The sequence below is a fragment of the Ornithodoros turicata genome, unplaced genomic scaffold, assembly GCF_037126465.1.
Source record: "Ornithodoros turicata isolate Travis unplaced genomic scaffold, ASM3712646v1 Chromosome13, whole genome shotgun sequence".
Taxonomy (NCBI): Eukaryota; Metazoa; Arthropoda; class Arachnida; order Ixodida; family Argasidae; genus Ornithodoros; species Ornithodoros turicata.
Window position 1 is genome coordinate 1,946,900 of NW_026999307.1, and position 25,111 is coordinate 1,972,010.

Below are 25,111 nucleotides of genomic sequence, written 5' to 3' on the forward strand. Positions count from 1 at the left end.
AGCGGAAGTCTGTCTGTCAAGTAGGTATCGCGCCACGCGCGAAAATGTGACTGACCTTTATAGCATACACCCTGTACTTTGCCTGATTTACAAGATTATCTCAAGTAGCACAGTCACAGTCACGGGTGCGCACGAGGAATGTTGAGAACCACTGTCATGGCCCGTTTGTTGTGTTATATTGCTGCCTGCATTGAGAACCTGCTATATTGCAGAAATTGCTAAACGTGCATAAAGGCAGGTATTGCTGCAGTGAGTCAGCATCCGAGCTTCACTAACTGCATGGAGCGACCAACACATATTTGCACAAATGCAGGAGGACCCAGGTGGATCTTAGTGCATCTCAGATCCTAGATTGTTTTTACAGCGATAGCTGTAAAGCGGAGGTATAAAGGGGGGGGGGGATCTGGAGTTGGCGGAAGTGTGCTTGAAAGATCGAGTAAAGCGCCTCCGCCCACTTAGAGGGTGACCCAGGTTCACGTTGGGATAAGACAGCGCTAATGAGCTTCCCACCGTGCCTCACAGAGGGCGCCACAGTCTCAAGTTGTAATGTAGGTTGCGTCTGCGGAGAGGAAAGAGACTACTGCATGGGCACGATATCGATGACGCCATGCACAACATGCAACCATGCATAGTACGCATAGTAGAACGGAAGAAAATCAACGAACTGGTGGAAATGTTAAGAGAAGAGACTTAGTCACAACAGTAGCAGATAAATACACTTGTATTTCGGTGGTTCTTCTGCTACACTGTGTGGAAAACATTTTTTTTTAATTCCGTGTTAGTGCCGCGAAGCAGCTGTGGCTACCAGGGGTGTGCAGATGTGGACAGATGGAGAGAGGACAGCAGGAAGCACAAGGGGACAGGGCGCTGAAAATTTGCGATTTGAGAATCACTGTACCGGACGCACTCAGAAGTAATGTTCGCAATATCGTGCAAGTTCACAACGGTAACAAACACGGCAAATAAGTATAACAAGACAATGGTAACAAGGGAGATGACGCCACACCACTTTAACGCAGTTGATCTCCTGTCAATGATCGGGGTTTACAGGCGCAAACACTTCGTAGTTGTTCGCTTTGATTACCTAGTGCCCCATACCAAAATCTATACCAAGTAAAAGAAGATAAAAGTCAACATTTCGTGAACAGCATCCAGTGGTGCAGACCCAATGTGCGCAGCAATATATTACATTGTAGCACGCTGCATCGGTAAGTATCATAGTAAGTATGCCCACGAACGTAATTGGTACTTAATTAAAATTCACCAGACATAGCTGAAGAATATATTTAATGAAACACTTGGCTTGCACAGACAATGATGTCGTCGAAGCGTTTCATGCTTGTTGAACCAGCACATTCTTCAGCACTCCTTGCGCACTCCGTGAGCATAATACTCGCAGTCATTTTCTAAGGAATAAGAACAGGAATCAGATTGATGTTCGAATAATGACATCATTTCAGGGGGAAGTGCGAGGAATATGTTTGAAACGCAATATTTGTCGACACTTCTCATCAAATTCAACGCAGATCAATAAATTCTTGGAATGCCTGGAAATCTGCTTTTCGTCAAGAAAACGACTGGAAACGTATATCTATCACCTGTCAGCGCGCAATCCAACATTTCTGTTTTGCCAAAGTCACTAACTAAAGAATGAAATTGTGCGATAAATAATGCAGCGAAGAATAATTCATATACCGTGAAAATACAATTTAATTGTTGACTAATGACGAACAAGACGATATTTTCCACGAATAATGGTTTCCATTTCGTCGGGAAACATAGGTAGATCTGTTTGAGTATTAGTCTTCCATCGCCTGAGACACAGACATTACGCGTGCAGCTTCGACTCCTCACATATCCCCTCTTCTGTCTCACTTCTCTTTCTCCTCACATATTCCACTCGCTTTGCATGAGGTTTGAGGAGGCTCTCAGCATGACGGGAGGACATCCGCTTGCACGTAAACATTTGACATCCCATCGTCGAATGTTCCCCTGGTACGTATTGCTGAAGAGGTTCCTATAACGGCGAAACTCTTCGGTGCTGCAAAAGCGACGGTTTATGGAGGCATGCGTTACGTCATTGAGATTCGTCTTTTAATGTGTTAGCATTAGAGCCATTGCTACGAAAGAATCACGGCGTAGTTGTCTGTAGCCACGGCGCGGCGCGCATGCGCGGTGAGTGAAGAGGGAAAGAGAGGGCGCGCGAATAGCGCGACGCGGGGTGTCGGCTCTCGGCAGAACATCTGTGGTGGTCGACAGGTTCAGGCGTGTCTGCGTGGGCGCGCCATGGGTTATGAAAGCTGTGCGGAGGAGCAGCGGCGAAAGAAGTCTCAGGCTGCGAGGCGGCGGCGCCAAGCTGAATCGGAGCGAGCCCAAAAGGATCGTTTGACTGCAGATGCTGTCTTGCGTTAGCGTTGTGTAGGATCGTGTGCATGGGCGCCGTCACGGGGGGAGGACGGGCAAGGGGTCCGTTGCCCCTTGGCTTCCAGAAACGTAGGGTTTCTGAGTCGAGACAACGTAACTGTGGGCGTAGTTGACGCACTACCCCCTAAACATTCTCCCCATTACCCCCCATGGAAAAAAACCTGGCGGCGCTCGTGGTCGTCTCAGGGGATGCGTAATGTTTGTGAAGTGTCGTTGAAGGGTTGTGTATCGTTGTGAAGGGGAGTTCCCAAAGGGTTTTCAACTTTTAATTCAAGCGCACATCCGTCGGATTCACCAATGGATCGAGCATGTTTCAGCGGCTTTTTCTTTGTACTGTTTGGGTTACGGTTGTCTAAAATCTGCAGCCCGCGGCGGAACGGTCCCCTGTTGGCGGTGTAGCGCACGAAGAAAATGTACCAAAACAGTCTCCGACGGAAGGCTATGCAACGCCACCTGTTGGGAGGAATAATCGTCGGACACTCGGCATCGTCTGCTGGGAACAGCAGCCTAGTAGGGGAGGGCATTGGTGTAGTTCCTTCGTGGGGAGGACCTCAATATTCCCGGTTGCGAAATCCCCGATCACGAATTTCACGTACTTGATACAAGGAAAACCAAGGATAACACTGGATTGCTTCTTAAAGAATGATATGCCGTATTTTAAAACACGACTTACCCATACCTAACCACACAAATTCACGAGTTTTCGATGTCTGTCCAAGTCTTTTTAGCGAAAGAAAGCCACATTTCGATGGCCGTTAGGCTTAGCAGGCTGGACACGACGGAGCAGCATGTTGGTTAGTTTATTATTAGGTTAATTCAAGTTCGGTGCTTGCATTTTAATGTCCAGGTTATTTTAAAGGAGCATGTAGAGTGGTGAAAAAAATCTCCCTTTGACTGTGTTCAAATGTGTCGCCAATGTTTATGTTTTTCCACAATATATAGTGTCCTAGTGAACATACTGCGCCTACTGCAGACATCTGATTCCCCCGCTCGCGCGAACCTCTCCGCTTGTCGGCGGAGGCCACGTGACAAGCCAAGATAACGCGCGTCACGACGTGACGAGACACCTGCATCCACTCAGAGGAGGGATCGCTGTGTGACATCAGCTGCGATCGATCATCGACACGGCGGCATTCGGAACGTCCGTCTGCTACGTAGTTTCTGACAGTTCCTTCTGGCAGACGCTTCTCCCAATAAGGTTACATGGAGTTCGAACCGGTCGATCTGTCTTGTTCAGCGGCTCTGGATTTTGTGTAGGTGCTCATTCTTTGCCGTTTGTATTGCTCGCATCAGGTAAACTTAGCGACTGAGCAACACATCGCCTCGGACAGATACGGAAGTCGGCGCCGAAGGATTTAACCATAGATTGAGAAGTTACCCGTCAAAAAGAACTTGTTAGAAGTTAAGTTACCGTCTGCAAAATGTAACTAAGTTAATAACGAAGTTCTTCAGCCTGAAATGTAACTCGCAGTTACTGAGTTACTTACAAAAAAGAACGAGTTACTTCCAAGTTACTGCAGACACAAAATAGCATTACGCAGGTGCAGCGCGCGTGAGCAGTTGAGTTAGACCTTGAGTTGCCTGCGGAGGAGTGCAACACGCTTAGATCGTTTTCGTTTATGTCCAACAATAGACCTCTCCCTCTTAGTAAACAAATGACGTCATAGTGTTCGACAGCACCAAAATTTGGTAGAATTGAACTAAACTCGAAGCTAGAGGTGAATAAGGTTGCGCCCGAAAACCACAGTGTTGAGGGGATTACTATATGGTCCCTTAAATGGACGCGACCCTCGGTCCTACTTTTCTTTCAATGCGAGACAGTGACCAAGTGCCCGTACGTGGAACCCAGTCCTCTCCCTCCGATTTGTTTCGGTTTCAGTCTGTCTACCAATGTTATAATGACGTTTCTCTGGTAGAGGTCTGTTCGAACGCATTGCATCTTACTCCGTGTGGGCGCACAATGGTTCAGCTTCATTTCAATGGCAGCGGTTCTTACTTCCTGAATAAATTGCTGTAATTGATTGATTATCACGTTTTATGGCAAACAATGCCATGAAGGAACCGGAGAGAAAGCAAGAAAATATGTGGACGTGAGTGAAAAGCGAGCTAAAAGTAACTTGGAACTTAACTTAAGTTACTTTGGCAAAGTTACTTGAAAAAGGAACGAGTTCCTCTGAAAGTTACCACGGCGCAAAAGTCCCGAGTTAACTTAGAAGTTACCAAAAAAGTGACTTAGTTACAGTAACGAGTTACTTGTAACGAGTTACCTCGAACTGTGGATTTAACGACACTCTGTGGTGACTTATAATCCGTCTCAGTGAAATGTAGTCTGCATATTCGGAGTTCAGTATCAGGTTCAACATCGTCACGTTGAATGGAACGAAAACGAGAGACACATCAAACCGCAAAGAGACACTTTGAACACCGCCACATACGAGATGCCGACGGCGACGTACGTACCGTTCCTATTCCCTACTCGTCGACTCACTCAGTGGTGATTAAACAACCACGGTAGCTTGCCATCGGGAAACAGATGCCATTTTCAAAACGTTTTCGTTCTAACTTTTTTTTCTCCTGTTTTATATTCTTGAATGAATAGCAGTGAACAAGTATAGCATGTCGCTCTGTCGAGGGCAGACGAAGTTTTCGCAGCGAATGAGGCGCATTGCCGGTGCGGCGTCACAGGACAAGAGGAGTGGCCAGGAGATGGAGCCCAGAAACCTCCCGCCGCGGCATCGTTTTTTAGAATTAAATTGCGTTCTAGTGGAACCTTTTGGAGCCGAAATGTTCTCCGTGTATGCTTTTCACGGGTCATTGCACGGAATACGAGCGGTTTTTAGACAGCTTGAATACCCTTTCCATGGTCCTTTAAGTTCGTTGTTGGCAGTTTCCCGCGCGACACTGCATTTAATAGTCAGATAACATATATTTACAGTACTTTTTTTTTTATGCGGTGGGGATTTCGATCACTTTATTTCGATATACACCCGCTTCATGCTCACTGCCGATAAGGAACCGCTCCGCCACGGGCTGGAAATTTCAGACAACGGTGTCCCAAACAGTACATTGTTCATTTGTCCGTTGATTTTCCTCTACATTTGAACAGCCGAATAATCAAAGCTATGGCGCTAGTGTTGGCTTTCGGGACGTGTTTCCACCTAATGCTTTCCGCTTCATGACCGAAGTGAGTCGAAAAAAAAAAATATTCACAATCAGATTTAGGTGGGGAGTGCAGATGGAAACATACAGCATGCCGACGGAAGAACCCTAAAAAGTGAAGAAACAGGCAGGGATAGCTATACTGTTTAGTAACTTAATGGACGTTCATTGCATCGTTTTGGACAACGTGATAATGAGCAAGGTGCAAACCTTGAAGGGGCACTAAAATGCTCGCACAAGTTCACATGAAATTGCGTGACACACTATGTTGATTTCGTACTTGTTGTCGTAACTGAAAACTTTGATTCCGTTATAAAGCTACAATAAGAATTATGCCGGACTCTTTCTTGCCTCGGTACTAAGTAGTGAACGTCGTTTCAGCTTGTGCATCGGTGCTGTTAGCCCATGCTGCGCGTGTACGCGCGTGCCACTCCATGCTGCAGTTCCGGCGAAGAACATAGTGCGACTACGAGGCGAACTGGTGTTGCTGTCCGAATGATGCGAATATAATATTGTTGTCACTAGGACGTTTGTGGGCTACAATTCAATAAATTGGTATTGAAAGATCCAGCAGTGCGCGTCATACCGCGCATGTAAAACAACGATAGGATCGGATCCGCCAAATCCACACGCACACGACACTCATGCGCGCGCTTCTCCTGCTGTCTGATTGGATGCCCGCAATTTTTGCTTCCTAAGGATCCATTCGTTTCCGCCAAAGACGGCTCTCTTTTCATTGCCTTTTTGTTCTAAACGGCAGCGCTGTGTGAACTAATTTTGCTTGCGTTATACTAATTGAAACACGGACTTTTATTTGAGAACAAGTTGTTTTTGCATTTTAGTGCCCCGTTAACCTAATGAGAGATTTTGCCTTTGGGTGGTACTTACGGAATCCCAAGACCCGCCACATGCGAGGTTCCATAGGGAACCTAAGGCCCAAGATCTCCTGGATCATTGCAACTAGACAAACAAGATGGTGTTATTTATTTGCCCCAGCGTCGTGCCAAACAACGACTTACGTGAAACGATGAGCAACACGAGAAGAATAATGGTGGCCTTCATGGTTACTTCACGCAGTTTACCGTTTGGCTCCTGCGTAGACATGGTAGAAAAGTACAGTTGGTGAGTGAGAAGAAGGCGTGGTTGTGTAATTCACATCACTGCCCACAAGAACAGCACAAATGAGAATGGGGTTCTGTGGCACCCGTAACGCTAATTGTTAAAAAGTACCCAACTGTGAGTTTTGTTACTGACATGCGGATGTTGTTCAAGACGTCATTTTAGTGTCGCACCTGTGAAGCAAAGTATATTGAATAGGCGATTTGAAAACGTTCCAGGGAGCAGCACGCACCCTGGCAGGGCGTGCCGGGAAATGCTATGCAAAACGACAGCGGTTTGCTATCGTCTCCGATCGTCGTCGTCGTGCTGGGTGTATGCACCGTGGCTGTCGCTTTGCACAGCGTTTCCTGTCATGCCCTCCTAGAGCGCGCGCTGCTCCCTGAAACTTCTGCAAATGGCCTATTGTCGTTCCTGTCGCTTGGAATCCTTTATATGTTTTCTCGAACATAGTAGCAGGTCGCGTAAACGTTAAATGTAACTTATATTGTAGTGGAAAAACGCAAGCTGAGAATAGAACCGAGCGGACATAAGTGACAAGGAGTTTTATTTGAAACATCGTGTGTTCCTTACAATGTTTTTTAACAAATCCATCAGGCTGCACATGGGCTCTCGCATTGGTTATGCTGCCCGCATTGTTCTACTTTCTCGCACTGCCTATGAAATGTTGTGCTCTTGCCATTTTCATATCTTTTTCATTTTTTTTTTCATTTTTCCTCGACCTGTATATATTAGTAGCATTCGATTAAGTCAAGCGCCCAGGTTACATGCAGTGGCGTAGCCACGCGGGGGCTAGGGGGGAGCTCGAGCTCCCCCTACCACGGGACCCACCTACCTGCCACGGGCCGACCCACGCAAACCGTGCAAATCCGAGGAGAAAATGCTATATGGGCCGGGAGGGGGACCAGTGTGACGATCGCGAAAGTTCTTGCTTGTTCCTGGCGTCTATCTACATTTCTAAATGATTTTCTAAGTATGAGCCTTTCAAAATACTTCCATTCTGGAATCTGGTAACACGGCCTCATGACAGCCTAAACGTAATTACATTGTGAACGTTCAAATCAATTATGCTAGAGTTGTATCTCCAGTTGTATCTTGCGGTATGCCCAAGTATGTTTGTGGAGGCGCACCCAGTATCAGCGCGGCGGGGGGGGGGGGGGGTCGGAACTGGGGCTGGTATTCGTATCGAGCCCCCCCTACCTTGGAGGTCTGGCTACGCCACTGGTTACATGTCACATGTATTCACATGTGTGCCCGGGATTTTCCAAACTGGGTGATTCCATCTCAACTCAGGCAAGGCGATGTGGACACCATGTCAGATTTTCTCCGAAAGAATATAGCCCAGCAGACGCTCTCCATCCAGAGCATGCGAACACCGGAATCAGCATTATAATTTGTTTATAGCATACCGGGAATCAGGTGACCCCATGGGAAAGGGCTTTGTGCGTTATCCGCAAGGGATCCTAACCTCGACACGCTCTAGTTTTAGTTGTGTTAGGAAAAAAAAAATCATTTCTGGTTTACGTGTAGACGATATGTCGGTCTAAATATGTGCGAGAGCTTGAAAAAAAAGAAAAGAAAGAAGAACATGGAAGTTGGGTTTTTGAGATACGGGCGGCCAAATATCGCTTTTTCTCGAGACTGACCTGTATTAGACGCCCGCGTACGAAAACGGAATCTCGTTGAAAGAGAAAGCTTGGTATCGGATTGTGGTGCAGCCCTTCCTCTACGTATACAGTGGTACGCGGGCTGTCTTCGTATATTGTATAGGATGGGCACGACCAGGGTGTCGAACCGAAACGTTTTTCGTTCCGGTTTTCGTTCCGGTTACATCATAAACGATCCGGTACCGGTTCTGCTCCGGAGCAAAAAAATAACGGTTCAAACCGGTTATTAACCGGTTCCGCTTCTGCTGGGAATATTCATCCCCACAACAAAAAATCGATGTTACAAAATGTAAACCCGTTTATTCCGCATACATGGTATTTAATATTAATAGACAGCTGTGAAATTGGTAGCTCCTGGTTCCTGTAGGTTACTGTCTGTTCAAATGGGCTTTCTCCTTTCTTGAAGCGTATACTACAAACGGACTTGTTTGTCGTGATGTCATACGTAAAGTACAGGGTGTGTGCAGAAAAACGTGACCCGCATTTAGGCCCATAGCTTGTTGCCTACCTAACTAACGAACTCTCGGTGGCGCATGATGGCGCATTTATGCGTTCGAAATCTGCAGTGAAATTGTGGAAGCCATACTCGGCTTAAAAAATAAACGGGACAACAAAAACGTCGGCTTCCGTGCACCAGAATAGGGCAACATGGTGGACAACAGGGTGTATGTGAAAGGGCAACATGGTGGACGTAGGAGAGTTGTGTTCAAGTACCGCTAGGGGAGCTATCGGTGCATAAATCGAAACGATGTCCCACATTGGATGCTCATCGGCAGTACCCCTAGCGGTGCCTGAACATAACTCTCCTGAGACCGAAATGCACTACCATGCACTGTCATGACCGCCCTATTCTAATGCATGGAAGGGGAAGCCCATGTTTTCGCGCTCTGTTTATTTTTTTACACTGAGTATGGCTTCCATGATTTTTTTGTAGCTTTCGCACGCATAAATACGCCGTCGTGCGCCACCGGAAGTTCCTCGGCTAAGTAGACAACGAGTTACATGTAAAAATGCGGGTTACATTTTTCTGCACACACCCTGTACTTTCTTGCTGAGTTGGAGCGATCGCGTCCCATCCGAATGTCTGTTGCTACTGTCCAGCCAGCAAGCACCACCGCACGAGTATATATACGACGCAAATCGAGGAACACCTTCACTCACAAACGCGCTCGACGGCTCCGTTTCATTTTCTTCGTGTCCTGTCCACAAAAGAGTTGCCACTTCGCACGGGCTTGCCCTCGCGTATACGTAAATGTATTCAACTTAGCTGCTCTCAAACAAGGAACGCGTTGCGCGACATTACCGATAAAGAAGCCATTATGCAGCCCTCTTGGGTCGCTGTTTAGTTGAGGAGAGTTTGGGAGGATCAAATTAAAACGAACACAACGGCACATTGCTAGAGAGTCACATGTAGCTCTAAGTCTGTGTGCGTGCGCGAACGATAAACCATTACAAAGGGAGCCTAAGGGTCATAGTATACCGACATACATTCCACCGTAACAGTAACCCTCGTATAGTATCCGTGACATGACTTCAGAGCACACGACGTCTGTTTCATTCGCCTGTCCGTAGTTCAAACCGGTGAAGTTTTTTCTTGGACCGAAAACCGTTAAATATATTTTTCGGTTTCCCTCCTGAGCGAAAAAAACGTATACGGTTTCGATTCCGTTCCGGTTCGCACCAAAATAGCGGTTTTTTTCGGTTTTCGGTTCCGGTTTTCGGTTCGCTCCGACACCCTGGGCACGACGCAAAGAGAGAGGGTAGTAAATTATGCCCTAAGGAGCACATTTGGATATTTTTAACTAGGAATTTGAAAAATATTTACGTGTTTTGTTCAGGTGCTCTGAGAGTTCGTAAACATGGCATAGTTCCCAAAAAATTTCAATGCTTCGCGCGCTTCCGTTGGTGAAATATAAAACCTTAAAAGCTCAAGATTTGAAAGCTATGCTCTCGGGGCCTTTTTTCTTCTGATTTTTTTTTTTTGCGCGCGGGCGGAATCACTGAGAACCAAAATGCCTTCCGATTCATTCCTGACTTGCGCTGCTCTACAGCACACACACACACACACACATATATATATATATATACTATGAAAAAAATTGCAGGAGCTCTTTGGCTGCACGTATAGCATATGTCTGTAACTCAAACATCGTCATGCCAGTACTGGATAGCTGTTTCGGCCTTCTTGGGCCTCATCAGTAGTACGCAGGCAGGCAACGTTTGAGTGGATGGCGTCAGAAACTCACGTAACACGTGATTCTTCCCATCAGGGTGAGATAACTCACTCAGTGAAAGCCCAGTGCAAAGCCAGCGAAGTATACTCTGAAAAAAAATAGCCGGAGCTCTTTAGCTGCACGTATAGCTTATGTCTGTAACTCAAACATCGCCATGCCAGTACTGGACAGCGGTTTCGGCATTCTTGGGCCTCATCAGCAGTACGCAGGCAGGCAACGTTTGAGTGGATGGCGTCAGAAAGTCACGTAACACGTGATTCTTCCCGTCAGGCTGAGATAACTCACTCACTGAAAGCCCAGTGCAAAGCCAGTGAAGTATACTATGAAAAAAATAGCCGGAGCTCTTTGGCCTTCTTTTCGGCCTTCTTGGGCCGCATCGTTGCTTACTGCTGATGAGGCCCAAGAAGGCCGAAACAGCTGTCCAGTACTGGCATGGCGATGTTTGAGTTACATACATATGCCATACGTGCAGCCAAAGAGCTCCGGATATTGTTTTCATAGTATACTTTGCGCGTCTCACCACTCACCATCAGCGCTGACGAGTGCCTCGTTTCGTTTGACGTTGTGTCTCTCTTCACGAACGTGCCGGTCCCACTGGCAGTGGACGCTGCCAGGATGGCACTTGAGAGGGACAACGACCTGGCGACTAGAACCAACCTCAGCGTTCACGAAGTGTGCCGCCTCCTAGATTTCTGCCTCAGCGGAACGTACTTCTCATTCAACGGAGAGTACTACAAGCAGACTACCGGAACAGCAATGGGTGCGTCAATATCGGTAACCGCAGCGAACTTGGTGATGGAATCAATTGAAGAAAGGGCCCTGCAATCCCCCGATATTAAACCGAAAACATTCTTACGGTACGTAGACGATTGCTTCTGTATTTTGAAGAATTCCGATGTTGACGGGTTTTTGGCACGCCTAAACCGCATCGAGCCATCCATCCAGTTTACCGTGGAAGTCGAGAGGGACAACGTTTTGCCTTTTCTCGATGTACTCGTAAAGAGAGAAGGAAGTGACCTAAAGTTCACCGTGTACAGGAAGCCCACTCATACTGGACGATATCTAAGGTTTGATTCCAATCACCCTACGTGTCACAAGGCTTCGGTGGTTTCGTCCCTTTTTTCGAGAGCTAAGAAGATTTGTTTGTCGGAGAAAGACAGGAAAAAAGAAGCAGCAGCAATCACTTCCGATTTAAAAAAGAACGGATACACAAGTAGCTTTGTTCAGAGAGTCGCCCGTCGTCAAGCTCGCGGTCTCCGAAACCGACCACGTCCAACTGACGACCAGCCCTGTCAGACTAGACGAATCACCATGCCATATGTGAAGGGAATCAGCGAGTCTCTGACACGTATACTAGCTAAGGAAGGAATACGTGTGTCTCACAAACCCGTCTCAACAATCGGACACTATATACCGCGGCCGAAAGATCGCCCACCGAAAGAAAAAGCACAAGGTGTAGTCTATAAAATTCCATGCACCAAATGCAGCGCATCATATATCGGCGAGACAAAGAACTTCCCCGAAAGGCTACGGCAACATAAGAATGATGTACGGAAGTCGGACATCGAACGAAGCGCTCTCGCTGAACACTGTCAAGTTCGAGACCATCCTATCGACTTTCAAAACGCCTGCATCATCGACCTTGAGAGTAATCAGATCAAAAGAATGTTTGTAGAGTCCTGGCATATACAATCCACACCTGGAAACGTTAACCGAGCTGTTGGAGCGTTACCCAGCGTATACGTCAGCGGCCTCCGTCACGTGACTGAAAAACAATCCGGCGAATCACGAAATTCGAACCACGGCAAGAACGCTGCTGCCAACGGCCACTACAGTCACCCCTGAGGAAGGAGCCGAACTGGCTCCGAAACGTCGGGTATCCCCGTCCTGTAACTTGGTTGGAGATTTTCGTTACTATCATAGTTCTCACCCAACCAGACACCACTTGTGTCGAACATGTTCACTTTCAGCTTCACAATGCATGAGCTAACTATGAATCCGGCATTCGGTTTAAAGGAGCATGGAACGTGAGAAGAAAAAAAGTTATCTCTTTGAAAGCGTTCAAATGTGCCAGCACTGTATGATGTATTTACACTAAAAATACTAGGGATGTGCCGACCGAATCAGGGAAGCCTCGAATCCTCGAATCCTAGGCAGGGATTCGAGATTCGCGAATCCGAATCCCATTGCCCAAACCGCGAATGGAATCTTTCGAATCCACCAACCAATTATGCTTGTTTCTGTTTAAAATCGGCGTCTCCAAGCCTGCTTGGCCAGCGATTCCCGCGGCGCTACAAAACCACAACATAAAGCTCCGATATTAGAAGTTTAAAAGTAACTTGTTTTTCCTTTGATTGTTTCTTAATTTTATGGAGGGAATTCAGACTCCTCAGTTTATGTATCTCCTGTAGTCGATGAACAACATGTTAAATAAGTTACACGTAGGAAGATGTATATGCCCAGACAGCACAATATGTTGCAAATGAGTTGCATCAATGTTACCTCAACGGTGAAGTGTTGCAGCGATATTTGATGCCCACATTCGTCGTTGTAGCAATATACTTACTTCAATATTCATGCTATGTCTCAAAGATCGCGTAAAGCTAACATAGCGATGTTACTGAAGCGATGATGAATATGTTACACTCAGGTAATGTCGCGCTTACATATTGTTCACGCATGTCAATGCAACGTTGCGATTGCGTTTCTTCCAAAACGCTTAATCAGCAAAGTAACTTCGACGTTTGTGCACTCTTTATTTCAATGTTTTCGTCGTATTTCTAAAGATGCGTGGAGGTAACAGTGTGATTGTGTCTCCGAAGCAATTTGCTTGTGCTGCACTGAAGAAATGTCGCAGTTACATTGCTGATGTGGTGTTTGGCAGTCAACTCTAATGCAATGTTGCAATAGCATTACTCACAAAATAGTGCATCAGCGACCGTATCTTAACGTTACAGCACTATCATTATATCAATGTGTCTGCTGTATATCGAAGGATGCGTAGAGCTAACAGTGTGATCCTCTTGCGAGTGCAATGTTGCACATGGTACATTGAGGAAACGTCGCAGTTTACAAATGTTACTTCTAGGCAACGTCTGAAACATTGTAGCAACATCGAGACAAACATATTGCTGCAATGCTGCACGTTTTGCATGCAGCATTTCCGAGGCGCTTGTTCCGAGTGCTCCAGTAACGCAATGTTTGCACAATCTTGTTCTATCTGTAATTTCCACCAATAAACAATATGTGAAACCTTCAATTTCCCGTGACGTTCACCCATCATTTGTCAGTTTGTTTTTGACGACGTGTTCAAACTTTACGGCAACGTTTCATGCACAAATGAATGTTACCACAATGCCTCTATTCAATGTTGGTGCAGCATTTTGAGACGATGCATTTTAGAAACATTACGATTGTGTTGCTCAGGCAATGTTTCACGTGCCGCAGTGAGGTAACATTACAATTAGTGTGACCATTATGGGGAGAATTAATTCAGATTGTGAGAGGCATATTCTGGGAAAACACTGCGGACATACCATGGGAGATGACTATGGACAAAAGGATCAAGACGAGGACAACATAATCTCAAAGAAAATTAATCCGACCGAGAACTTGAAATTAATTACAGTCCATTCTTACGCACGTGTGAATGCGCGCTGACCCTCAGTATGGCGTTCTTCCATAGCATCAGTGCGATCACAGCACTTGAGACCTCGCGTGGCATAGTGGTTAGAATGATCGCCTTCCGTTCAAAGACAGGGAGGTAACACGGGTTCCAATCCTGTCTGTGCTGTCTGCGATTTTCCCAGAGCTTCTCGGTAGACTTTCATGACGAATGTCGGCATCATTCTCCTGAAGTCAGCTCAGGAGCAGGACGATTACTGAATATGTAAGCCGCACTGTATGCACAAACTCCTCGGGCGGTGATTTTGTAACGGTGTAAAGTAACTCGTCATTGGCAGTGTTGCATCAACATTACGATATTACATTTTTTTGCAATATTGTTGCTGTAATATTGCTGCAAAATAACGAAGCCGGTCTTTAGCAATGTCACACCAGCATTGCAGCGTGACATAGCACAATTCTGCAATGTTGTTTCGACAACATTGTTGCAGCATGACGAAAGCGGTCATTAGCAACATAACATCAATATTGCATGGCGATATTGGTGCAATGTCACTGCAACAATTGCGCTGACTGGGTGGGTATGTCTTGTCCCGAAATTTGTTTTTTTATTAAACAAATATACCAAATTCTGAGTCAAAACACTTTTCAGTAGAAGACTTTTTCCCTGACTTTTACAACTCTTTTTAAAGAAAGGATTGGAAAGATTCAAGATTCGTGGATTCGCAGAGCCTTCCTTAGATTCGGATTCGAGAAATTCTGGATTCGTCCCATCTCTAATAAATACTGTCCTAGCGAACATATTATGCCCACGTCAGACGATTGATTCTCGCGAGAAACTCTCCCCTTTTCTGTGGAATCCACGTGAGAAGCCAGAGAATGCTCCTCACGATGTGACGAAGCACCCGCATTCACTCAGTGGAGCGATCCACCCGTATGAAAATGCATTTTGTCTTTCTGCAGACTTCTTGTGGACTTCTTGTTTCCTGTCTTGACAGTGTGTTGACTTCGACTTCTTGTTGATCAAGTCAACAGGAATTGCTGTTGACATCATGTTGACAATCTTTTGAACACCTTATGTGTACCTTGTGTGGACAATGTACATAGGTGTCGTTGTTGATGCTTTGTGGACTTTCTGTGCACCTGTGTAATGAGTATTTATTTCGACCGTTTTATTTTATAGATGGATTTTGTATTATTAATTACGGCATTATCAGCTCTGGGGGTACCGAGCATTTCCTAAGGGAGGGGGGGGGCGGTATATATGTATAGAGGCATATTTGTGATCCATTCATTGGGAGGCAGGCTGTATGGGCAATATTAGCAATTTCAGGGTGCGTTCAAAAAAAAAAAAAAACATGTTGGGTATACACCCCTCCCGGGAGGTAGACAGATCAGTGTTACCGTCTTTCCACTAAACAAAGCGGTATTTCAATCTGAACTTATGATCAAATGTAGCTTAAATGACACTTTGCCACCTTTTAGCTGCACACTAACGCTCTAAATACATTTTCGTTGGCTTTGGGAAGGCGCTTCCTCGTATTATTTATATTTCAGTTTATTATGCAATATATTTCATACTTATACGACCACATGAGGATCATGCGCATGTGACAAGTTTGCTCCACATTTTGACTCTGCGCCTCCGTGCTTCGCCCTCGCCTCGTCACGGAGGAGTCATCGCCATTAGCATCATCGGAATGTCGTTGAACGGTTGCAACATGTTTGAACGGTCTCCGCGCTCGCTCGTTCATTTGTGAACAAAAGAGGCAGTGATTTTGCGTCGTATGGGGTAATCTGTGTGATTAAGCTTCACTTGTATTCACACCATGACTGTTGGCTTTTGTTGTTTGTTTGGAGGAACGGCTGCAGTCTTGCGTACCGTCAGGTAAGTGTACAATATCAGTTCGTGGCCGGTGTGTTGCTTCTGTTAATTTCATTCTCGTTGTTGCAGTGCATGAAAGAACGAAGGAGGATATGAATTTGCGTCGTAATGGGTAAGCTGTGTGATCGAAGTGTGTGATTAAGCCTTACATATATTCACACCATGACTGTTGTGCTCTACGTTTTTGTTTGTTTCGAGCAGCGCCTGGCCATGAAAGAAAAAGGATATGATTTTGCGTCGTAATGGGTAAGCTGTGTGATCGGAGTGTGTGATTAAGCTTCGCATGTATTCACACCATGACTATTGTGCTGTAGGTTTTTGTTGTTTGTTCGGAGCAGCGGCTGCAGTGTTGCGTCCCGTCAAGTAAGTGTACAAGTATCAGTTTGTGGCCGGTGTTGCTTCTGCTAATTTCATTCTCGTTGTTGCAGACCATGAGAGAGCAAATGAGGATATGAATTTGCGTCGTAATGGGTAAGCTGTGTGATCGAAGTGTGTGATTAAGCTTCACATGTATTCACACCATGACTGTGCGTTTTCTTGTTTGTTTCGAGCAGCGGCTGCAGTCTTGCGTCCCGTCAGGTAAGTGTACACTTCGTGGCTGGTGTTGATTCTGCTAATTTCATTTTCCTTCATGCAGGCTCTACTTTGTTGAACACTAAGCTGGGTGAACCAACTTTGTTGTTGCTATGACCGTATTACTCAGTTTTACTCACTTGTGTTTGAACGTTACTAATTTGCGATTGCGCGTTCTATTTCAGACACATATCTCTCCAGCGCTTCAGAGACGCCGCTGGCGCTGAAATTCCAGCTGTTTCACCGTGGGTCGCCAGAAGAACAGCAGATCATTGACTGTCAATTTTGCGACGCGACACTATGTGGCACGAAGGATGTGTACGTATGAAATACGTAACTACTGTGTGCGCGGGATGTTTTGTATGATTGTGTCGACACTGGATACCACTTTCAAGGTATGCATTTTCGGAATAAAGTAGATACATATATAATTTTGCAGTACTCCATTTCGTGTATCTTATGCGTGTTGCGAGTAAGTGAACATATGCACTCTTAAAAATGAACTTCACCGCATAGCATGCTCCTAGCCGACCGTCACCTCGAATGATATCGCTATGTGACCTGATTTGTTCAAAACGGTAGGCGCACGGCTTTTTTGTGATACTTACGCTGTTCATAATTGTCACAAAAATGGCGTACACCTCCCGTTTTCAGGCAGATAACGATATTCGAGATGATGGTTGGCCAGGAGTGTGCTATGCGGTGAAGTTCATTTCTGAGAGAGTGGAGTCACAGGAAGTCTACAAAAAGTCTTCACATCATACGCGGGATGGTGTTACCAGAATTATGTTGACAGTACACAGAAAGACAACAATAAATTCCACAGCTATTCTGTAGCCAAATGTCTACAGAAAGTTGAGGGCCATAAGTCAACAAGAAGTAAACACATGATGTAAACATGAAAGCAACACAAACTCTGAAGAATGTTTGTTTTCCATGTTGACCTTGGTCTGTAGAAAGTAAACAGAAACTGAACACCCATTTTCATAAGGGCAGGAATGACGTCAGCCGGGATCGGTCACTGACACTGCGGCGGCGGCAGCTGAGGCGACACCACATAGATACAGAAAGCCTGCGCGCTCGTCCACGTGACGCAACAATTCAAAGTCAGGCCAGGCCAAAGTCAGGCAAAGTGGCCATGGAGAAGAACAACCGCCATCCACAAGTTGTGACTGAACGTCCCCGCGTACTAAACGGAAAAAACTTTGAAAGAAAGCGCAAAACGGTATCAGCCTTTCTCAAAAGTGCCTTTTTGAAAACGTCTTGCACTTTTTGTCTAAATATTTGGGTCTGCAGGTTTCAGGTGAGCTGCAATCGTTTGCGGGTTCTTGAATTTGCGGAACGGTGAATCGCAGTAGCAGACGAATTTTGACTCCTAATTAAAAGAGGAAGAGGAGGCAATGCGCAGGTATGGTGGCTCACCATAGCTCAGGCTCTTGGTGGAGGTCGGCGCGTCGACTGCTGCGTACTTTTCTCGCAGTATCTGCTGACAGACGCTTCTGCTCATCAGCTCGGGTTGTGGTGCAGGTCCTTATTCTTTCTTTTCCTTCTTCGTGGGTGTTAAGTGACGTCAACGAATGTCCTTGGCATGCTTTGTCGTTTGCATTGCTCGTTCGCGTCAGGTAAATTTAGCGACAGGGCAACACATCGCTTCAGATAGATTCAGAAATGGCACCAACGGATTTCACGACGCTCGGTGGTGACTCGTAACCAGTCTCACTGAAATGTAGACTGCATATTCAGAGTTTAGTGCCAGGTTGAACATGCTCGCGTTGAATCAAGGCAAGGCACCTACTTCTTGCCGGATCATTTGCCGGAACCTGATGCATGTGAAAGTCTCACGTGCTTTTTGTTTTTATTGGCGAAACCTCGAACTCCACACGACGTCACTGTATAGGTCTCCTCAACGAAGCACACATTTGTGTAATACACGTACATGTGCAATTATACAAGCTCTATGCTCTACCTCCATTAAATGGAATGAAAACGAGAGACGCACCAAACCGCAAAGAGACACATTGAACACCGCCACATATGAGACGCTGATGCCGACGTACATACGGTACGTACTCTCTACTCGTAGACGCACGCAATGATGATGAAAGAACCACCGTAACGTGCGATCGGCAAACAGACACCATTTTCAAAACGTTTATTTTCCTGTTTGATATTCTTCAATGATAGCAGCGAACAAGTATAGCACGTTGCTCTGTCGACAGCAGACGACTCTTTCCCAGCGGTTGAGCGGACGTCACAGGACTGGAGGAACGGCCTGGGAATGGAATCCTGAAACCTCCTGCCGCGGCATGTTTTTTACGTCTAAATTGCGTTGTCGTGGGACGTTTTTGAGCTGAAATATTTTCCCCGTATGCTTTTCATCGACCATTTCCCGAAATACGAACGTTTTTTATACAGCATGAATACCATTTCCATGCTCCTTTAATCTCTCAGCGCATACTTCTCTATTGCGAGGTAGATTTAACACGTCCTGAAGCACGAATGACTACGAAACTCGCAATGCCTGTCGTTCCGAAGCGGCATGTCTAGTTTCTTTGCACTTGGAACAACAACTCTGACTGGTACTGATTGCACAATAATATGTAAATTTCGATTGTTTGCTCGATTACAAGGTATCTTGCAGACAGTGATAATCCAATAGGATCTCCCCGTTCGGTGGGGGGCTCTCCCCTACGACTGTGCTCTCTATTCTCTGGCAAAACATGCTAGCGTGCACACAGTATTAATGATGAAGGGTATTAACGTAAGTGTGATTCGATACCTGTTTCCAGACCAACATAGAGTACAAATTAAGGGAGAACCAAACATAATACCATTGGTCATCGACTAAGTTATTGGTGGTGGTGGTGGTGATGTTGAAAGGGCTTGCCGTTGTCGGCCTCACGTAAGTTATTACGAGGGGCGTTCAAGTCAAATGTACAAATGGCTTGCGATACTTCTTTTTCGTCATTTTCACACGCGGCAGGCCGCGTCGTTCACCACCTGGTGGTCCAAAGTTTGTGCAAAACAGAAGGCACGTGCTGGGCAAGATGGCCGACAACGAGGTGAACGCGCACACCAAACAGCGAATTGTCATGAAGTTTCTCGTGAATGAAGGCGTAAAGTCATCCGAAATTCACAGACGACTTCAGGCTCAGTATGGCCACGAGACACTTAGCCGCAGCAAAGCGTTTGAGTGGTGCAAACGGTCCCGAGACGACCGTACATCAGTGCAGGACGATCCCGGCCGGGGCGGCTCAGAGCCCAGTGTCAGAGTTCCAGAGAACATCCAACTTGTGGAGCGCCTGATCCTTAAGGACCGACGGATAACATGTCTCGATATGAATAGTGCATATAATGCGATCAATAGTGCATATTACTGCCAGGTTCTCAGGGATGTGCATAAGGTGCTGAAGCAAAAGCAGTCGGGTCTCATCACCAAAGGAGTCCTCCTCCTACAGGACAATGCACGCCTGCATACCGCGCATCTCACGACACGGACCTTACAGGAACTTGGCTGGGACTTGCTGTCACATCCCCCTTACAGTCCAGACCTCGCCCCCACCGATTTCCATCTCTTCGGGCCACTGAAGCCGTTCCTTGGGGGCCGCCATTTCAGGTGCGACGATGAGGTCAAGAATGCGGTCCGATCATGGCTGCTACGCGCCGGTAAGGATTTCTACGCTGCTGGCATACAAGCCCTCGTGAAACGTTGGGACAAGGGGATTAGTGCAGCTGGAGATTACGTCGAAAAATAAAACTAATTGCTCGCCTGTAAGTTAATTTTACTTTTGCGAAATATGAAAAGCTCTGGTTTGACTAGAACACCCCTCGTATGTATTTGATTTACTGACCGACAGCCCCCCCCCCCCCAACTTCCAGTCCGGCTTTGGTGTCGGAGAAATGTGGTCACAACACGCTTACACCAATTACCACGACTCCCCAGAATACTCTTAAAATATTAGCATTTCACAACGCTTACTTTGTCTTGCTTATTACCATTGTTTCGCAAGTTATCATTATCAATGTACAATCTGCGAAAAAGCAAATTTGCCAAATACATACGCGGCTTTTTTGACGTAGCGAGAAACTTCCAGAGTGTCAGTGAGTCACAGGATCGGAGTTCAGCTCTTGGTATGTGATGTGATGTGATGTGATGTGAATAAAGAAAAAAATGGGGATGTAAGTTTCGACGAAGTCAAACTGGCTACCCCAGTACACTTAATACAGAAAGTTCAATCTGATGATGAGATGATGAAAACGCAAAAGGATGATGTCCAGAGACGAACAGAGATGATAATGGAGTTCAACATGTAGGTCAAAAGTTCAAGAGCTGCGCCCAAGTTAGAGTAAAGTGGCGGAATCACCGGGGGCACACACAGGACACATCACACATTCACCGTGTCATAGGATGTCCATAAGCCCGGTTGCATGCAAAAAGTCTTCAAGTGCCCTTAGCGCCTTGTCGGACGAAGGAGGACCTAATAGTTTCGTGATGTCGAAGGCTCGGGAGTCCAAACGAGAGAGGCTTGTCTCTAATGCCCTTCGAGCATCGACGTACTTCTGACACCTGAGAAGGATGTGTTCAACATCCTCTACAACGCCACACTCACTACAGTTCGGAGAGTCTCGCTTTCCGATTTTGAAGAGGAGACGTGCGCTGTACGGTACATTGAGCCGTAGCCTATGTAGGACAGTTGTCGTTTGTCGCGTAAAGGAAGGTGGTACTCGAAAGCGTAACCCTGGGTCGACCTTATACAGAAGCGAATCCCGAGCCGATCCTGTTAACCAGGAGGTATTGCACATTCTTTGTTTTAACTCGTTCAGCATTCGCCCCGCGTCACCCTTGGTGAAATAAATGGGCAACACCTGGGCGCGCCTTAGTTGAAGAGCCCGGCGTGCAGCAGCGTCCACAGCCTCGTTACCTGCAATGCCACAGTGGCTAGGGATCCACTGCATTTGGATGTCATGACCTTTTAAAACTGCTGCATGGTGTGCGTGTAAGACATCTTGTGCTGGTGTCGCCAGAGATCCCGTAGTAAACATGGTAGCTAGGGTCTGTAACGCACATTTTGAGTCGCTATAGATGGTCCAGCGAGCAGCTGAAGATTGTGAGTTGATGAAACTTATTGCCAAGAGGACTCCATAAAGTTCAGCGGCCGTTGCAGAGGTGACGTGAGACAGCCGCACCGCTCTCTCAATATTCGCCTCCGGGATAGCAAATGCACACGAGGAGCCGGATGATGTCGTAGAGGCATCCGTGAAAATCTGCATCCTGCCTGCGGAGCTGTTTAGTAGCTCAAGACTGAACTGACGAAGAACATGCGTTGGTATATCCTTCTTTCCCGGGAGTCCAGGCACACTAGTTCTTACGTCAGGAGGGTGTAGGACCCATGTTGGGATATCTGGTAATGCATGTGGCTTGTGTTTCGGAATAAGACCACGTTGTGTCTGGAGAGCTTGGGTAAAAGAAGAGTGGTGACGACTCATAATGGCTCGAAGCTGAGGATGGCGATGGTGACGCGTTGCCAACCGCACGTAGTGGCGGAACGTTTCTTGCATCCTGAGAGCTGATACAGGTGGTTCCCGTGCTTCTGCCATGGCTAAACCGTTTGACGTTGCTCGAGGAAGGCCAAGACAGAGCTTGACGCCCTTTGCTAGGATAGACTCTAACACCTTCTCTGTGGTAACAGGGAGGTTGTGTAGCAAGGGGATGTGATGCGCAACCATCTGACTTATAAGAGATCGGTGAACGCTGAGCATTGCCCGAGGAGATGTGCCCCACCGGGATCCGCATAAGTAACGAAGGACATTAAGACGACTCTCAGCTCTTGCTTTTAGACAGCGCACCTCCGCTACCCATGACAAACTCCGGTCGAGAGTAACGCCGAGAAAGCGGTGATGTGGTACACGACGTACCTGATGATGACCAATTTGTAGCTGAAATCTTTTAAGATGGCGACGCGTAAAAGGCAGCATTACAGTCTTTTCTGAAGACAGGTCCATGCCTCTCTCCAGCAGGAAGTGCACTACGCGATCAAGTGAAGTCTGAAGGCGACGCTGTAAAGCAGGCCACTGCTTTCCCGATGACCATATACAGATGTCATCTGCGTAGAGACTAACAAATACCCCTTTGGGCAAGAGACGAGGCAGGGCAGCCATGACAGCATTGAAAAGTAAAGGACTGAGTACGCTCCCCTGTGGTACCCCTGCTGACAATGTATGCAGACTCGTGTCGCCTTTTGCTGTTCTCACGAAAACAGACCGACCATTAAGAAAAGCAGCAATCCAGCGAAGAGCCCGGCCAGTGACGTTGAAACCCGAAATCTAGCTTGGTATGATTATGCCTCTATTTCATTACGCCATCAGGTGCAATTTTGCGAACGCAATTTTTTAACACCCAGGAACTAAAACTACATAACAGAAGCCAACACAGAAATTAAGAAAAGAACACAACGACACCGGGAAAAAAGGACAGACATATCTTCGCTCTGCTGACACATTAATTCCTTGTACATTTAGTTCTTACTTCTCCATGGACAGTAGGACCAATTAATTCACACATTTTTCGAGGTGCTGAGAAATCAGTGCAATCCTACAGTATATATAGGAGTGACTACAGCGGAAAAAAAGGCAAAAAAAGACACCTGATTGGCAAAAGTGTCCTTTGTGCTCTTGTTCCTTCTTGCTGTCTCTACTTAAAAAAGAAGAAAAAAAGCTCAAGTCCAAACTCACCGTATGCAGATGCACGAGTCATGCAACACGCCAAGAATATTGTGCGGGCGTACCGATTTGTGGAGGGCATTTAATCGTGTACACGGAACCGGACGGCCCATATCTGGAGTGCAGCAAGTTAAATTTGTATCCTGTTTTCGAAACGCACTGGCAGGAAGTTCCTTCAGGGACGTTTCTTTCTTAACGCCCTGCCTGGTGACTATGATAACAACTTCCCCTGCATGCCCTCAATCGGTTGGAGTGGGCTAGAATCGCGTGGGATATCTGGAACGTAACCTTGTTCAGAGGCACCCGGGCTACGACCCTTTGTCATTGAAGGCACACAAGGATGGAGTACGGAGTGGATACTTGGCCCAATGGACGTTTCCCCTGCAAAGTTGGTCCCACTTACCATAGAACTGTTCTCTTCATTGTATGCACCCTGTCCCTTATCTATACACTTCTACGTTCTCTCCGCTGAATCGAAAGCAGCGGTACAGAAGTTTCATTTACATTTTATGTTTTTTTATCTTAATTTTCACTATTTCCTGTGGAACAGATGTATATGCTCCGATATTCTGAAACCATATGTGTGAAACCATACATAGAACCAAATATATGTATATTCTGAAACCACTGATCCCACAAATAAAATCGCGAGTAATGTGTCTAAAGTACTTCAAAGGTTGCAGATCACCAAGAATATACACGAAGCTCTATTTCAATATCTTCTTTCTAAGGACCCCAAAACCAGGCAGATCTTATATGCTATCAAAGATACATGAAATCGAGGAAGACCAATTCTATCATGTAACGCCACTGCCACTGAAAATATTTCGTCATTCGTTTACTACCTTCTTAATAAGCGTATTGATTTGATAAGCTTTCCTTTCCCTTCCTTTTTCTATCATCGTTAAACATATCTCCCCATATTCCTCCAGAAACGCCGTCGTACGTAAAGGATACCAATCATTTCCTTCAGGTACAGTTTGTTTGTAAGAAAAAAGAAGAGAGGAAAAATTGAACTCGTCTCCCGACTTGTGCTGCTATTCCTAACAGTTCAATCCTCCAGTCTCGGGTTACTGTCTACTCTGGTAGTCTGTTAACAACAGAGGATGTTACATTCCCGGCACAGATGGAATAGCTGTCGCCAGCTCTACATTCAAAAGCATAGCTGAAGAGGTCTACGATCATAAGCACCGCCAGGATATTTTCCAGGGGGGGGGGGGGGGGCAGATTGTGTGTGGGGAGCGGGTTCACGGTGCGGGATCGGCGTCTAATTATGTGTGTGGACAGCTACATCGTATTGACTCAGAAACCATACGTTGCGGAATTTTCACGTTTTGCTGTTTGCGTCCAATGCGCGTAATCCCTGGTTCGAGCGTATTCTCGAAACCGCTTCACTTCAAATTTTTGCCTTTCGGCATATTACATTCGCCATCGCCACTCCTGCTGGGCTGCTGCCCGTTTTATCAGCGATATTCTCAACTCTCCTCGTCGTTGGTTTTCAAACAACAACAACTTTATTTCGAGATGGAGAGTGGAGAGGTTCATCGCGAGAGGCGATACTCTACCCCATTGCTGGTGAGGATGTGAGGAATAAAATAATGAACCCCTTCACAATAATGATCGAAGTCTGATGGTGTCCAGAAATGTCAAAAGGGCTTTGAGCGCAGATCGTTGCTGGGCTGGATTGGGCCAGGGACCAAGCAATTTCG

The 25,111-nt window shown here is 46.3% G+C and overlaps 2 long non-coding RNA genes across 2 annotated transcripts; one reads left to right on the forward strand and one right to left on the reverse strand.

Annotated features, from left to right (window-relative positions):
• Positions 1 to 1,268: 1,268 nt before the first annotated feature.
• On the reverse strand, positions 1,269 to 23,514 carry LOC135372182 (uncharacterized). Its single transcript, XR_010415859.1, has 4 exons — positions 23,415 to 23,514; positions 6,603 to 6,675; positions 6,472 to 6,543; positions 1,269 to 1,406 (listed from the first exon to the last, which is right to left on the reverse strand). It is a non-coding gene; the product is annotated as an uncharacterized LOC135372182 (long non-coding RNA).
• LOC135372168 (uncharacterized) lies at positions 16,535 to 16,847 on the forward strand. Its single transcript, XR_010415852.1, has 3 exons — positions 16,535 to 16,580; positions 16,664 to 16,688; positions 16,747 to 16,847. It is a non-coding gene; the product is annotated as an uncharacterized LOC135372168 (long non-coding RNA).
• Positions 23,515 to 25,111: the final 1,597 nt, after the last annotated feature.